Genomic DNA, 16347 nt, shown 5'->3' with positions numbered 1-16347 from the left:
TTAGACACATTTGTCCATTATATACAGTATACATACAGCAAAACAAAATGCAAGTATATAGAAATGGCATCTGAAAAGGTCTCATGTACACACACTACTACATGGCTGTTGTCGCTGCCTCCCAGCACCTCCTCCAAACCACTGAGCAAGTACGAACAGTCCTGGTCATCAGGGCTTGTCACTCCACTCCCAAAAGACAACGGCTCATGAGACTTTGCAAAAAGATATTTACAAAGTGATTATTTCACTACCTCTACATTTAACATACGTTGGGCACTTCTAAACATCTAGATAGACCAGATGTTTCAAGTAAGGACTGTTGTCCACTATGTACACAGCAGTCCAGTAAACAGCACACATGTGACACGAGGAATTAAAAATTCTTTAACACAAAATGTAAAAAAAAAAAAAAAAAAGAATTGTTCTACTAGTTCTACTTTGTCATACACTGGCAACCTCTTTAACATCTACAGTGACTAATTGTTGTAAATTAGGACCGCTTTGTCCTATGTACACAGGAAAACAAAACGAAATGGGATAGTGGTTCCTTTCCACCCACAGACCACAGTGGCTTCAAGCTCTGGATTTCCATCTCCTGGGAAGCAGGGCACAAACACAATGTGGTCAACTCGGGGGAGGTTTGGCTATTCCTCTCCAAACAATATTTCAAATGAATCCTAACAAAAAGGTATTTACAGAATGTTTTACTATTTCTTGTAAAATATGTCAGAGCAGCTAGAAAGACATTTCCCAAAAAAAACCTGGCATTTTCAAATACACACATATAAACATGGGGGTTAAGAAATCCGGAATAAAATGCATATGCAATAGGGGATAGGGAGAGAGAGAGAGAGAGAGAGAGAGAGAGAGAGAGAGAGAGAGAGAGAGAGAGAGAGAGAGAGAGAGAGAGAGAGCTTCTTCACACCACCAATCTGCCTCCGGACCTCTTCCTCCTAATGGGTCTTCTAACCTACTGAACAAACAGGGACGAGTGTCGCTCCGGGTCTTTCTAGAGGCAGGCGGCCTAAACAATTCCTTCTCAAAGTCACTTGTAGAAGACCTGTCTGTGATCTTCTTTTAATGGAGACTGGGTACACACGTGATCTCCTACCTCTACTTTACCCTGCATCGGTAATCTCTACAGCTAGATGTCTAGATTTAGCTTTACATCTAAAAAGGGTCGGGGGAATGGTTGAGAGCAGCTTTTTCATATTATATACACAGGCCTTCTATGGCAGTAAGTCTTCACCAGCATTTGCAATTGGCCGCATGAGGTTGTCGGTTTGGGTCTCGGCTTCTCTTGGGTGGAAGGAAGACCCGCAGCCCAGCAATGGATCATTCTTCTGGCTGCTTTTCCGGGCCCCTCTCACCTTCGTCCAGGCCCATTGAGGCCTCTGTTCATCTAGGTCTGAGTGCTCGTCCATGGGAGGTCCCCTCCCAGCGATGGCTGAGTGTTCTTGCGCAGATCTGCCGCCTCAGACCGCAGAAGCCCCTAAGGGCCAGCCTTGGCCTTCAGGTGACCACCATTCTTTCTGCCATGCCATGCTTGCTGCCAGCCCGAGACGTCCTGGAAGGCCTGGCTGGGGCTTCTCCGTGGGCCCGTCCCTGGAGAGCAGGGGGCCAGTGGAGTCGTGGAGGTCGCATGCAGAGACCACCTCTATCCAGGCGCATCTTTGGCAAGGCAAGAGTCGCTGAAAAATCTCCAGGTGGCCTGGCTGGTGGCTGCCAGGAACAGGCCCCTGGCTCACCCGGCATAGGCCTAGGCTGTGGGGGGTCCGGGTAGAAGGCTGCACTACCTAGCCTGCCTGGCTCTCTGCAGAACTGACTTGGCCATTCTTCTCGCCCAGACAGGAGTGGCTCTGTACCCCATTTTTTCAGTGTTCTCTTTTTTTTATTTTATATTTTATTTACATTTAAGATGCCATCCCCTTTCCACATTTCCCCTCCCTAGAACACCCCTGTCCCATGCCCCCCCCCTTTCCTTTTTGCTTTTATACGATTTTTTAAAATGTTAATCAAAGGATTTATAAGTTTGGTAATGCTCAATCAGAAGTGTAAACCAATACCCAACCTAGATGTAAAAACTATCTTTGACTGGTGAACATCTGCCTCCATGCCCCCTCTCTCTTTCTCTCTCTCATCACCTAGCTTCTCCTCTTCTTCATCTTCTCTCCTTGTTCCATCTCTTCCTCTCAGTACTCCTTCCCACTTAGCTCCTCCTACATATCACTCTTCCTGTTAAAGTAAAACTTTTCTCTCAAAATACAATTAGAGCATACTTATTCTTAATTGTACCAGTGAGGTCTGTACCCCATTTTTAATAGGGTTATTTGATTGTCTGAAGTCTAATTTCTTGAGTTCTTTGTAAATTTTGGGTATTAGCCCTCTATCAGATGTAGGATTGGTAAAGATCTTTTTCCAGTCTGTTGGTTGCTGTTTTGTACTATTGACAGTGTCCTTTGCCTTACAGAAGCTTTGCAATTTTATGAGGGCCCATTTGTCAATTCTTGATCTTAAGGCATAAGCCATTGGTGTTCTTTTGAGGAACTTTCCCCTGTGTCTATGTGTTCGAGGGTCTTTCCCACCTTCTCTTCTATTAGTTTCAGTGTATCTGGTTTTATGTGGAGGTCCTTGATCCACTTGGACGTGAGCTTTGTACAAAGAGATAAGAATGGATCAATTTGCATTCTTCTACATGGTGACCTCCAGTTGAGCCAGCACCATTTGTTGAAAATGCTGTCCTTTATCCACTGGATGGTTTTAGCTCCCTTGTCAAAGATCAAGTGACCATAGCTGTGTGGGTTCATTTCTGGATCTTCAGTTCTATTCCCTTGATCTTCCTGCCTGTCTCTGTACCAATACCAAGCAGTTTTTATCACTATTGCTCTGCAGTACAGCTTGAGGTTAGGGATGGTGATTCCTGCAGATGTTCTTTTATTGTTGAGAATAGTTTTTTTTTTTTTTTTTTTTTTTTTTTTTTTTTTTTTTTTTTTTTTTTTTTTTTTTTTTTTGTAGCTGCCAGGGGCTATGGGAACTGGGTTCACCTGAGAGGAAGGCTGGGAATGAAAGGGGAATGGAGGACAAGAGAAGCATGGGGCCAAGACAACACATTCTGATCAAGGCCTGAAGTTTAATATTTTGCTTTCACATTTAAAGGGGGAGCCCCACCCCCAGAGTCTCTTCTCAGTTCAGCCCAGGGGCTGGGTGAGGAGATAGTAGCCAGAAGGTATCAAGGCAAGCTCAGCAGGCAGTCCATTCTTTTAGCTCCCGTAGCAAACTGTAGGGCGCCAAGGCCAGCAATGCAATGCCTCTCAGGTCCTACTGTTGTTTTGGTCTACTGTGGTAAATGACTCTCAGGCCTGCTCAGGCCTGGGGGAAGGGCACAGTTCCCCCCTTAATTTTTTAAGATGGCAGTGTCAATATCTGGACGGGGCACAATATTTCATCCTGTCTAGGATCTCGAGTGGCTGGGCAACCGTGCCTGGCTTAGGCTGGAGTTTATATTACTTCTATATTACCTGTAATTGAGGAAAACATACATAGCATATTGATGTATGCCTCTGTCTTAGGTTTATAGGAGCTCAAAACACTCTAACCCATCATTGACTAACTGGCCATCATTGGCACACTCTTTAGACCAAGACCACATTCAGACCAAAGGACCTGTGGGCATGTACTAGATGCAATTCTTCACAGTGATATGTAACTGCCAAGATGAATAGCTGACCTTGCTGAGAGCAATCCCGTGTGAGGGTAATCAATCTGCTTAAAATATAAGGTTCAAAGGTTAAAAGCAACATGATTATCCAAACAATGTAGAAAATAAGGTTGGAAATGGAAGTATTTCAGTATCTAATCCAACTGCTAATTAGCAGGAATCAGACACAAGTCTGGCCACCAAGTGGGTGGCTTAATAAAAAAAACTACTTACTCTCCAGTAAGAGTGGAGACTGTTAAATCAAGTTAAATCAGCTGGTTGATAAAGATTTTGAGTCATCTTCATCATTAGAATCATAATTATTAGGCTCAAGATCTGTGTTCACTTGACAGACTAGTCTTCCAGGCAGCCATCAGGCTCCATTCTCTCTCTCTCTCTCTCTCTCTCTCTCTCTCTCTCTCTCTCTCTCTCTCTCTTTTTTTTTTTAAATGTAGACTGACCCATGACCCCAAATTAAAACAGGATCACGATCACACCAAGTATTAGTTAAGGGGTGTCTCCAGAAGACCCTGGCAAATGAGCTGGAAGTAACTGGATGCCAGTGGCAATCCACTGCAGACTGACCTTTAGCATCAGTTTGCAGAATATTTAAAACAAGACAAAAGAAAGGTGTGCTTTTGGTGACCTTGGGGGGTATAATTCCCCCTTTTCTAGTTTTAAAAAAAGCCAGTTTTTGTAGAGTTTCTTGTAAAACCAGGGAAGAAGCACCATTAGCTACTTTTCTCATATTTAGAGAGTTATGAAGATATTATTTTAAAGTTTTATAATCTCTCTTTCACAATTTTTTGTCTTTGAGGATAATAAGGAAGGAAATAACAGTAATATTAAATCATCAACAAAACATCTCAAATGTTTGACTGTAGTCAAATAACTGTAATAGCCAGTTCCATTATCTATCTTAATCTGATATGGAACACCAAGCACAGAAAAATAATATAGGCAATAACTAATTATATTTTTAGTTGCTTCTCTTGTTAAAGTAGTTGCAACTAGAAAGCCTAAAAGATGTCAAGTCACATGTATATATTTTAATTTTTTAAAATAAAAAATGGGTAACATCTATTTGTCAAAATTGATTATGTATAAGTCCTCAAGGCTTAACACCATTATGAAAAAATTGAAGATATTGAGAACAAGTTTTTGCAATTTAAGTTGTACACCTTTTAGAAATATCAAATTATTGTCTCAAGCTATTATTATTTTGATGCTGTAAAGAATAAGATTGTATGGCCAATTATTTCTAAAAGGCCTATAATCTGTCTAGTATATAAATCTGTTCTGGCATTGCCCTGGGGTTCAGACAATCTAATGAGCCTTTAAATGTCTTATAAAGTTAAGAAACAGTACATGTTTCTCAAATTAAGCTGTATTTTTATAAATAAATTTTGAGAATTAGTTATATCTTAAAAAGGAACAATTTTAAGCAATTATAAATCATGAGCCATATACTGGCTATGAGTATATAAATTGAAAGCTTGATTTTTCAGCATTTCAAACAGTGGCTACAACACATAATTTAATTATTTGTGTTGAAGCAGGGGAAACTCAAGAAAATAAACATGTGATTTAATTACATAGATGAGGTATCTGTAAATATAGTAAATATTGCAAACATCTGTTTTATGGGCTGCATGTGTAGTAAATTTTAGGAAATATAAAAGCATGCATAGAGAAAAACTGTAACAACTTGTCTTTTGGATAATGATCATCAAATTTGTCTAAAAAGTTTGTCATGTAATAGGCCAAATATCATTATTCAATAACCAATTTAATTGCTATTTGGAATAAGGAATGAACCTTTTATCCAAAATGATTTTAGAATTCTATTTTATAATCTTGTATTAAGACAATAAGAATTTTATAATAAGATGTTTAAACTTTATTTTTAGATGAAGAAAGATAAATCCACATTAATGGTTTCTTTTGTCAAAGGGCTGCTGTGAGCATGAGTAGTAATAACACAAGCAGCCAACAATTTATCATAGTCTATATAATTTATCTGTTGATAACTAACAGCTTACTCTATTTTCAGCAAAGCTATCTCTCCTTTATAGTTAATTGTCAAGGGGAATTAGGACTTGTATCCCCTTGAGAATATCAAACAGAGGTTCAAATTTTCCTATGGTAGGCTTAAGATGAGGTTTTAGCCAATTAATATCTCTTAACAACTTTTGAAAATCTGTAAATGCAAACCAAATTAAAAGCAAACCAGCAAACCGTTTTCTTTTTGCATGTATACTTGCAAACCAGGAGAGGGCACTAGATCCCACCACAAATGGTTGTGAGCCACCATGTGGTTGCTGGGAATTCAATTTTTATACTTTTAGTTATGAGTCTAGTCTTTAACTGCTGAGCCATCTCTCCAGCCCCAATTATCTATTTTTATTAGAATTTTCTGTGCCACAATCTGCTTAGGATATAACTGAGGTCTCAGATATTGAAAAGATACTGCCTTTGAATCTTTTTTGGAGTAACAAGTGCTCTAAAATTTCAACTCTAAGTGCTGTATCTTTTTCTCTATAAACATGGGCAAATCAAAAAATCTCAAACTCACTATTGAACTACCAACTGTAGCTAATGGAATATTGGCAGTTTAACTATGTTTTTAAGCTTCTTTTGTGACATTAGAGTATAGCCATAATTTTGAGAAACAAAACCACTTTTTAACGATGTTAAACACTTTCATCTTACCAAGTTTTGCTGCCAATTCTTATATATGAATGCATGATAGTATAGTTTTTAATATCTCACTAATGAGACATTGTTTTTAAATCTTATCTTTATAATCTGGTCTCTGAATGACTCCAGCCCTGAGTTACCAGCCTTAAGTCAACTTTTTGTTACCAAGGTTATAAATTTCTTAATCATACCCAATAGCTTATCAGCCAATTATTTATAACCAAGATATGTAGAACTTATTTATACCATTAAAACCAATTAGAAACAAAAATGAAGTGACAACACATCTTATATATATAAACCAAACAAAATTTCTTGCTTTTTCTAGCTGTAATTTCAAGATAAAAGCAACTTGTCACAGAAATTTTTCTACGACAAACAATTCTTAGCTTCCTTATAGAATCTAAAAAACCTGCTGGTCCCTTTAAAAGCAGCTTATATGGACAATCAACTGTTCGAAAGGCTTTTCCAGCTCAGCTTGACTCTTAGCTACAGGTGTTAAGAAAACTTATCAGCCACTGCTCTGCATATTAAGACTGTCTTTGAAACCAAGATAAACTAGACCAAGGGTTGGATCAAGCAATTTTAATGATCTTTTGAACATCAAACATAGAACACCATAAAACATAGACCACCAATCATTTAGACATTAAAACAAAAGACAAAAAATTGACACACGTGGACATTGGCACGCAAAGGACAAACAATAAACAAAGAAGGCAGAATTATGGATACTATTCAGTGCTCTGCCTTTTTTAGTTTTCCAATTCTTTTAAACTCTGCTCCTCTCACCTGAGGCAGCTCTTGGGCTGTGGGCGAATGCCGAATATTCTCCTATCCCCAAATCACTGTCATCTCCTAGATGAGCTTGCATGGGATTAATGCTCACTCAATCTAGACCCATATTCCACTGAATCACACTTCCTGCAAACTTAGCTAGCATCAATGATGTTCATTGTTTACCAAGTACTCCGGATACTTTGCTTTTTCTTCCATTTTCTGTGGAGCTCCAAGCTGAGGAACACTGTCCACCAAGACAACAGTGAGGAACAGTGTTCCTCAGCTGGTCTTCCGTTCTCAGGCTCCACAGTAAAGTGCCATTCTGGAGCTGCCAGTGGCTATGGGAACCAGGTTCACCTGAGAGGAAGGCTGGAAATGAAAGGGGAATGGAGGGCGAGAGAAGCATGGGGCCAAGACAACGCATTCTGATCAAGGCCCGAAGTTTAATATTTTGCTTTCACATTTAAAGGGGGAGCCCCACCCCCAGAGTCTCTTCTCAGTTCAGCCCAGGGACTGGGTGAGGAGATAGTAGTAGCCAGAAGGTGTCAAGGCAAGCTCAGCAGGCGGTCCATTCTTCTAGCTCCAGTAGTGGACTGCAGGGCACTAAATCCAGCAATGCAATGCCTCTCAGTTCCTACTGTTGTTTTGGTCTACTGTGGTAAATGACTCTCAGGCCTGCTCAGGCCTGGGGGAAGGGCACAGTTTTTTGTTATCTTTTTTTGTTGTTGTTATTCCAAATAAATTTAAGAATTGGTCTTTCTATCTCTGTGAAGAATTGAGTGAAAATTTTGATGGGGATTGCATTAAATCTGTAGATTACTCTTGGCAAGAGTGCCATTTTTACTGCACTAATCTTGCCAATCCATGGACATGGGAGATCTTTCCATCTTCTGAGATCTTCTTCTATTTCTTTCTTCAGAGACTTGAAGTTCTTGTCATACAGATCTCTCATTTGCTTGGTTAGATTCACTCAGAAGTATTTTATATTATTTATGACTATTGTGAAGGGTGTCATTTCCCTAATTTCTTTCTCAGCCTGCTTATCCTTTAAGTACAGAAAGGCAACTTATATGTTTGAGTAATTTTATATCCAGCCACTTTGCTGAAGTTGTTTATCAGGTTTAGGAGTTTTCTGGTGAAAGTTTTGGGGTCACTTAAGTATACTATCATATCATCTGAAAATAGTGATATTTTGACTTCTTCCTTTCCAATTTTTATCCCTTTGATCTCCCTTTTTTGTCTAATTGCTTTGGCTAGAACTTTGAATACTATGTTGAATAGATATCAAGAGAGTGGGCAGCCTTGTCTAGTCTCTGATTTAAGTGAAATTGCTTCAAGTTTCTCTCCATTTAGTTTGATGTTGGCTACTGGTTTGATGTATATTGCTTTTACTATTTAGGTATAGGCCTTGGATTCCTGTTCTTTCCAAGACTTTTTACCATGAAGGGGTGAATCTTGAGATTCGACCTCACACCAGTCAGAATGGCTAAGATTAGAAACTCAGTAGATGACAGTAGATGCTGGCAGGATGTGGGGAAAGAGGAACACTCCTCCATTGTTAGTGGGATTACAAGCTGGTACAACCACTCTGGAAATCAGTCTCGTGGTTCCTCAGAAAATTGGACATAGCATTACCTGAGGACCCAGCTATACCACTCTTGGACATATACCCAGAAGATGTTCCAACAATAACAAGGACATATGCTCCCCTATGTTCATAGCAGCCTTATTTATAATAGCCAGAAGCTGGAAAGAACCCAGATGTCCTTCAACAGAGGAATGGATACAGAAAATGTGGTACATTTACACAATGGAGTACTACTCAGCTATTAAAAACAATGTATTTGAGAAATTCTTAGGTAAATGGAAGGAACTAGAATCCTGAATGAGGTAACCCAATCACAAAAGAACACACATGGTATGTACTCATTGATAAGTGGATATTAGCCCAGAATCTCACAATACCCTAAACATAACTAACAGACCACATGAAGCCCAAGAAAAAGAAAAAAAAAAAACAAAGTGTGTGTGCTTTGGTCCTTCTTAGAAGGAGTAACAAAATACAGGCACAAATGTGAGACAATGTGTCATGCAGAAACTGGAGTAGAGACCATCCAAAGACTGCCCCGCCTGGAGATCCATCCCAGATGCAATCACCATATGCAAACACTGTTGTGGATGTCCCAAAGTGCATGCTAACAGAAGCCTGATATACCTGTCTCCTGAGAGGCACTGCCAAAGCCTGACTTATACAGAGGTGGATGCTCACATCTAACCATCAAACTGATCATAGGGTTCCCAGTGGAGGAGTCAGAAAGAAGACTGAAGGAGTTGAAGTGGTTTGTGGCTTCATGGGGAGAGCTACAATACCAGCCAACCAGAGCTCTCTGGGTCTAAACAGCTAGCCTGGGAATACACATGGAGGGACCCATGGCTCTAGCTGTATTTGTAGAGGAGGATGGACTTGTAGGGCATCAGTGGGAGAGGAGGGCCTTTGTCCCTTGAAGGCTGGATGCCCCAGTGAGGGGAAATTCGAGGGAGGGGAGGTGGCAGTGGGGAGGTGGGAGTGGGTGGGTGGGTGGCGGCACACCTTCATAGAAATAGGAGTAGGGAGTATGGGTTAAGGGGTTTCTGGAGTGGGAAATGGGGAAAGGGGATAACATCTGAAATGCAGATAAATAAAGTACCCAATAATTAAAAAAAGAAAAAGAAAAACAAACAAACAAATAATGGAACTGGCTATGGCAGTCGAACATTTGAGACTCTTTAGTAGCAATTTAACATTACCCATATTATGGGGATTCCTTATAATTGTCAAGGACAAGAGAATGTGGAACGGGCCCATGGAACTTTAAAACAATATCTTCCTAAAATCAAAAAAAGGAGGAGATATAACCCTGTACACCACAAATTTATTTAAATTGTATTCTTTTTAATTTTTATTTTAAATTTGTTTTTTTTTTTAAATTGGATGCCAAGGAACTTTCTGCTGAGTGTCTATGGTGTTCTACAACTAGGCATACTTATGCATAGGTGAAAGGGAAGGATCCACTTACTGACATATGGCATGATCCTGATCAGGTATTAAATATGGGGAAGAGGGCATGTTTGTGTTTTTTTCTGAAGGATGCTGAAGGAGCATGGTGGCTGCCAGAGCAATGGGTGAGACATGCTGATGCCAGGGCAAAGAATGATGCTGACCTTTGACCTTTCTGAGTGCCTTGACAACGGGGACTGAGAAGCTGTATTAGACATGTGTTCCTGACCCACCTTTGCTTTCCTATATCCCAGATGGGACAAGCTGCCTTGCCTCAAGTTCTTAGACCTTGTGGAACAGAGAGTCAAAGTTATAATGCCTCTTGTATGTTATTAAACGTAACCAGTTATTCAGATTCAATCATGGACTGGTCTAGAAATCAATCCAATATTGGAAATATAGGAGAAGATTTAGATAGGCATTTGGAAGAACAGATTGATGCTCTTTATCCTATTCAAATTACTGAAAGGAGGTTCAGAATTTAAGGGTAAGGAGCCATCTTGAGTGTCATGCCAAATACCATTGGATTCATCTTAGTTCTACAATTTACAGTGGTAGTCATTATAATTAGGAAGACGTTTAAATAGACATGCAGGGTATTTGGCATAATTCTAACACCTCTCTGGATGTTTTAACTTTGCATAGTGAGCTTATGAATTTAAAGAATGCTGCTCTGCTGAGCTTTGATGTGGTAGATACTACAGATAAAATTACCCATGGCCTAAGATCAGTATTTCTATTTTTGCCAAGCTTCAAAAATGGCATATATAGCTTGATCATGCTAGCCCTTCTTGTCCTGGAAATACTTTTATTCCTGCTCATTGTGTTAAAGCTTTTCTTCAACAACATCAACACGTTGGCAGCCAAGTACATGTCTTGAACCTGAAAATGGACCCCCAGACAGAATTATTAATTTAACAGGCTGGCAGTTCAAAGACGAGTAAGATCTGCACAGAGCCTTACCAATCTAAGACAGAAGTGCATTGCCTTTGAAAATGCATATTCCATGAGGAGTAAGGAAGACATTCTTGTCAGAACAACCTAAGACAGGCTCAGTCTTATTAATGAAACAAAAAGGGGGGAGAGGTGGAGAGCTGCTGTGGATAGCCCTACCCTCTTGTTGTCATGGTAATTCCACTCCTGGAAGGGGCTGCGAAGGAGGAGTGAATCTTGTGAACCTTCTGTCCAATCGAATTTGTTAAATAAAGGCTAGAGCCAGTGATTGGGCAGTAGAAGAGGAGTGGGAGGAGCCAGAGGTAGGGGAGGAGCCAGAAGAGCCCTTGGGGCAGTGGGCAGTTGGGGGAAGGACAGAAGATGAAGAAGATAATGACCTAGGAAACTGCAAGTTGTAAGAGATCTCATAGCTGGGGAATAGAGTAGTTCAATGGTAAATTTACCCAATCTAGACGTGCAGCATACATTTGTAATTAATTGAGTTGTGTCTTCCTTGACTGGACTTCAATGAGTCGGAGATTTACCGCAACAGAGAGCCTTTGGGGTTGCTTGGCAATAATCTGACATGAGCCAAGGACAAGGAAATGGGCTGCTTGGCAGGAATATGACATTGGCCAAGGACAAGTAAGTAGGCTTCAAGCATGAATCTGACATTAGACTAGAACAAAGAAGTAATTTCAGGTAATAGTCTAAATCGTAGACCACAACAAAGAAGTAATTTCAGGCAGGAACCTAAATATTAGGCCAGAACAAAGAATTAATTTCAGACAGAAATCTAAATTTTAGGCTAGAACAAGGAAGTAGGCTTCAGACATCAAAATGTTCTGGGCTAGAACAGGGAAGTAGGCTCAGATATTTTTATCATCCTGATAAGCCCTTAGAAACAGTGATCATGGGAGTGGTCACATAATTGGGTTTAATGCCTTGCTTTTTTCTTTGACTATTTGTATTTATTGTCTTGCTTGTTCCTTGACTATTCGCATCTATTGTATTGCTAGACTCTAAACCTAGAACTGACCTTAATACATGCATGTAATCAAAATTATATAAAAGCATAAAGGAGGAGGGGGGATGGGATAGGATGTTCTAGGGAGGGGAAATGGGGAAAGGGAATGGCATCTGTATTGTAAATAAATGAAATATCTAATAAAAATTTAAAACTAAGTTACATATTTTTATTGCAAAAGAGAAATGATAATGACAGTGTTGCAATCAAGTTAAAGCAAATCCAAACTCCAACACTGTAAATAATTCCGTATCCAGTATTTTTACTTTATTCACATTCCTGTGGGCTCCAAAAGTCTTGGGAAGTTCCATTTTTTCTCTTTGTCATGTAGCATGTCTCATGGGCTCTGGCTGGCTCTACCGGACCTCTGCTGCTGTCCTTGGTGAACAGCCTACAGTCCTAGCATCCCCAATGTTTTAGGTTCTCCATTGCAACTGAGGCTATACTTTCACCAACAGCCTTTCCTGGCTTCTCTTCAAGGACCCTAATCCTGCCACATGATGCCAAGTCTTAAACATGACCCTTTCAATACTGGGGCATCCATTTGTAACTGAAGCTGCACCTTCACCAATGGCCTCTGTTGACCTCTCAAAATGTTAAGCCTCAGGTGCTCTTCATGAGCCATTTCTATTTTATAACTTTATTTTTTCAAACTGCTTATCATTATATCAAGAGGGCACTGCTCACAGAATCACAGAGATCACACTGTCCCCAACCTGACCAACCTACTTAGTTCCCATAATTGCTTAGGGTATCATGGGAATGGGACTGAGGAAGTACTGCCCAAGGTTTTGCTTTCAGGCGGTAGGAAGAAACAGGCCCAGCCAGCAGTCAGTCCAGCTGGAGAGCAAAGGATGTGGGCACCATGGCCCCGTGAAATGTATATGGTCTAAGATCATTCAACAAAAGCAGAAGCCAGAGAGCTCACTGTCTCTGGGCTCAGAGTCTGGCCTCCACACAGAGGTCCTGGTTCCTCTCCTCTGCTGGCTATGCTTCTTCCAAGAGGGGCTGTGACTGCTGGGCCAGTAGGGGTTAGCAGTACACCTGCAGCAGGGGTACCCCTGAAGATTCTGCGTTCATGCCCTGGAATGATGAGTCTTGGCTGGTTGCATACCCTGGTTGGAGGAGGAAGCAGAGGCTCAGAGAGGGGAAGGAGCTCATCTAGGGTCTATAGCCAGGGAGAAGCTTGCTGAGATGAAAGAGCAGGGCTTAAGCCTGGTCAGCCATAACATCCTGGCAACCCACTCGATGTTGAAACTCCAGCTGATTTCTGTAAAAGGGGTAATGACCTTGCTCCTAGGGGTTGTGAAGGCCCAGAGGACAGCAGTAGAGATCATATAGGGAGCATGTGTAGATGCAGGCTGGATGGCCTTCTTACTCCCCAGATCACTTCCACTGTATTCTAGGAACCCCCATTTAAGACAGCTTTCATGGTTGCAGTGGGTACACGGTCGCTCAGGCTTTTTTCCATTTCTGATCCCATCCTCAACCAACCCGAAAAGAAGCTGGAAGGTCATCTGATGGGGCACCTAGTGTAGTTTCCCACCTTCTGGTCAGGTCAGGGCCACACCTGGGGCTCCATTTGGCCTCAGCTTCCTGGTGATGGCATCTGCAGTTGTCTCCTGGGAGATCTGCACTGTCAGTTCGTCCTGGTTGAGACCAGAGCCCACCATGGTCTCATGGCCACTGTCAGGGGCAGCGGCAGGGACAATAGAGCAGGCTGAGCATCCCTATGAGGTCTGTGGGCAGAGTAGCTTTTTTGGGTACTGATGCAGATGATGCCTCCCACCAGGGGGCCTTCGGCGTCTTGCTCATCCAGGTGGTAGTCCTGTGTGCTGCTGCTGATCAGGTCTGAAATCTTGCTGGTCTTCTCCAGGAACATGGTATCTGATGTGCACTCAGCCAGCTCATCGATGTGGTGTAAACTGAACAGCTCTGTAGCTTCTTGAAAATAAGTATGTCGATCTCCCAGCTCTCGACATGGAGCCACTGCTAATCTCCAGCAGGTCAAGGTCTGATTTATGGAAGGAGTAGCACTCCTCTGAGCAAGGGGCTCCTTGCAGCAGAAGTCCACATCAGGGACTGGGGAGGTGGCATGGCAGTAGGGGTAGACAGGGATGCCCTTGAGCTTAATTAACATCAGGGTAGCTGAAGCTGCTGCCCATGCTGGTCTTGAGCCTCTGGCCATCCAGGCCGCTCTGTGTGTGTGTGTGTGTGTGTGTGTGTGTGTGTGTGTGTGTGTGTGTGTGTGTGTGTGTGCACTGTCCGGGATGAGGGGCATAGTTGTGTTCCTTGGCCCAGGCAGCTTTGGCAGACCCTTCAATGGGGTCTCCGGCAGATAAGCAGGGGCTGCAGCCCCACACACAAGCCCCACAGTGCTGCAGGCAATCTCTGCAGCAACAGAATCAGATACTAGTCCTACACAAGTCCCAACCCCAGGGGCGCCAGAGGATGCAGCAGGTTGGGGGCTCTTGGCTGGTTCTGCAGAGCCTGAAATGAAGGTGATACTCTCTGGCCCTGCACGTGGTGGCCAGGGTCCTTAGGATCTGGCTTCCTGGTGTGACAGCCTGGTCTGGACCGGGATCGCTCATCATTCATTTCCAGGAATAACTCTGTTGGCCTCTCCCAGGGCCCCAAGTGTGAAGGCCCAGACGATAGGCAGGGCTGTCCTGGCCTATCCTGGCTCAGAGCATGGCTTGCTGCAGCCAGGCACCTGCAGGAGAGAAGCCAGGAGGAGGTCAGGGACAAGCTCCTTGGCTGACCTGAGAAGCCTTAGACTTCTGAGAGGCCTGGAATGAGGACAGATGAAGCATCCCATAAACCCTTGCAAACGTTGAGCTCTTCTTGTCCCAAAGAGAAAGTTCTCTTTGTGGTCTAACTTAGGCTTTAAAATCTCCTGGACTTCTCAATGAATGGCTTTCCAGCCAGGTGAGCCGCCTCTGCTCAGCCCTCCCCCAACCCTCTATTTTATAACTTTAATGTCACCAAAAACTAGTGCTATATGGGACACTGTTGCATTATTACATTCGGCATCCAGCTTGAGATGCAGTCTTGAAACTCAACTGGGTCATCAATGCTGTGGGATTACACTGAAAAAAAAAGACAGAATATTTCTTTCCAATGATGCTGGTTTCTTCTTATTCACAGCTGATTTATTTCATCTTCCTATAACCACTATCGATCATCCCAGTAAAACAAAGAATTCACTTCAACTGTGCTGGTCTCTTGTTAATAACAGCCAATTCTTCATCCAAACTTTCCAGAAACTATAGAATATTAATACAAAGTATCACTTGATTCAAACCTTTGAAAGACTCTCAAGATTACCTCTGAAACTCCGCAAGCCAGGACCTCATCATCTCTATTGCTCTCTGCATTCTTATCTTCCAAGTTTCCAAACACACAACTCATCTCTGAGCACCAATGGATCTTCCAGCACAGGATCTAAACACTTCCACAATCCAAAAACAAAATGATGCAGGCTTGTCACAGCAATAGCACAGTCTAAGACATCAATTTTTGTGTTTGTTTGCTTTCTATTTCTGTGATTATAAACAGCATGGTAGAAAGAAACTTGAGGAGGAGAGGGTTATTTGACTTGCAAATGCCAATCATAGTCCATGAAGAAGGAAAGACAGGACAGGGACCCAAAGCACGGACTTGAAGGTAGAAGACTGGAGAAAGGAAATGAGGCAGGGGCCACAGAGAACTACTATTCAGTCCTTTGCTCTCCATGGCTTGTTCAGTCTGCTTTCTTACACAATTCAAGGCTTCTTATTGAGGGGTGACACTGCTCACAGTAGGGTTGCTCCTCTTATTTCAATCTTTAATCAAGAAAATGTTTCACAGGCTTACCTGCAGGCCAATCAGATGGAGGTTCCTCTTCCAATTTGATTCTAGCTGTGGCAACTGTAGTTGACAAAAAGCTAACAGCACACTTGCATTTTATATTTCCTTGGTCCCATATTTAGCCATTACCATCATTCTACTATCTACACGAACCCTTTTACTTCCAGTATTCCCCCTTTTTAAAAATTTCACCTATCACCCTTGCCAATGACCTGTTTCTCTTTTGTTAGTTTCCATAAAGTAGACCCTGTATATATAAATAATTTGAAGATAGGTCCCTCAGATGAGAAAGAATATAAGTTCTTTGTTATTTGGAGGTTGAGC

The 16347-nt window shown here is 41.8% G+C and overlaps 1 pseudogene; it reads right to left on the bottom strand.

Annotated features, from left to right (window-relative positions):
- Positions 1 to 13206: 13206 nt before the first annotated feature.
- LOC117695048 (keratinocyte differentiation factor 1-like) lies at positions 13207 to 15551 on the bottom strand (annotated as a pseudogene).
- Between the last annotated feature and the right edge of the window lie 796 nt (positions 15552 to 16347).

This window comes from Arvicanthis niloticus, chromosome X (assembly GCF_011762505.2).
Source record: "Arvicanthis niloticus isolate mArvNil1 chromosome X, mArvNil1.pat.X, whole genome shotgun sequence".
NCBI classification, from domain to species: Eukaryota; Metazoa; Chordata; class Mammalia; order Rodentia; family Muridae; genus Arvicanthis; species Arvicanthis niloticus.
Note: the sequence above shows the minus strand (reverse complement) of the source record. Positions and strands in the feature narration are given on the sequence as shown.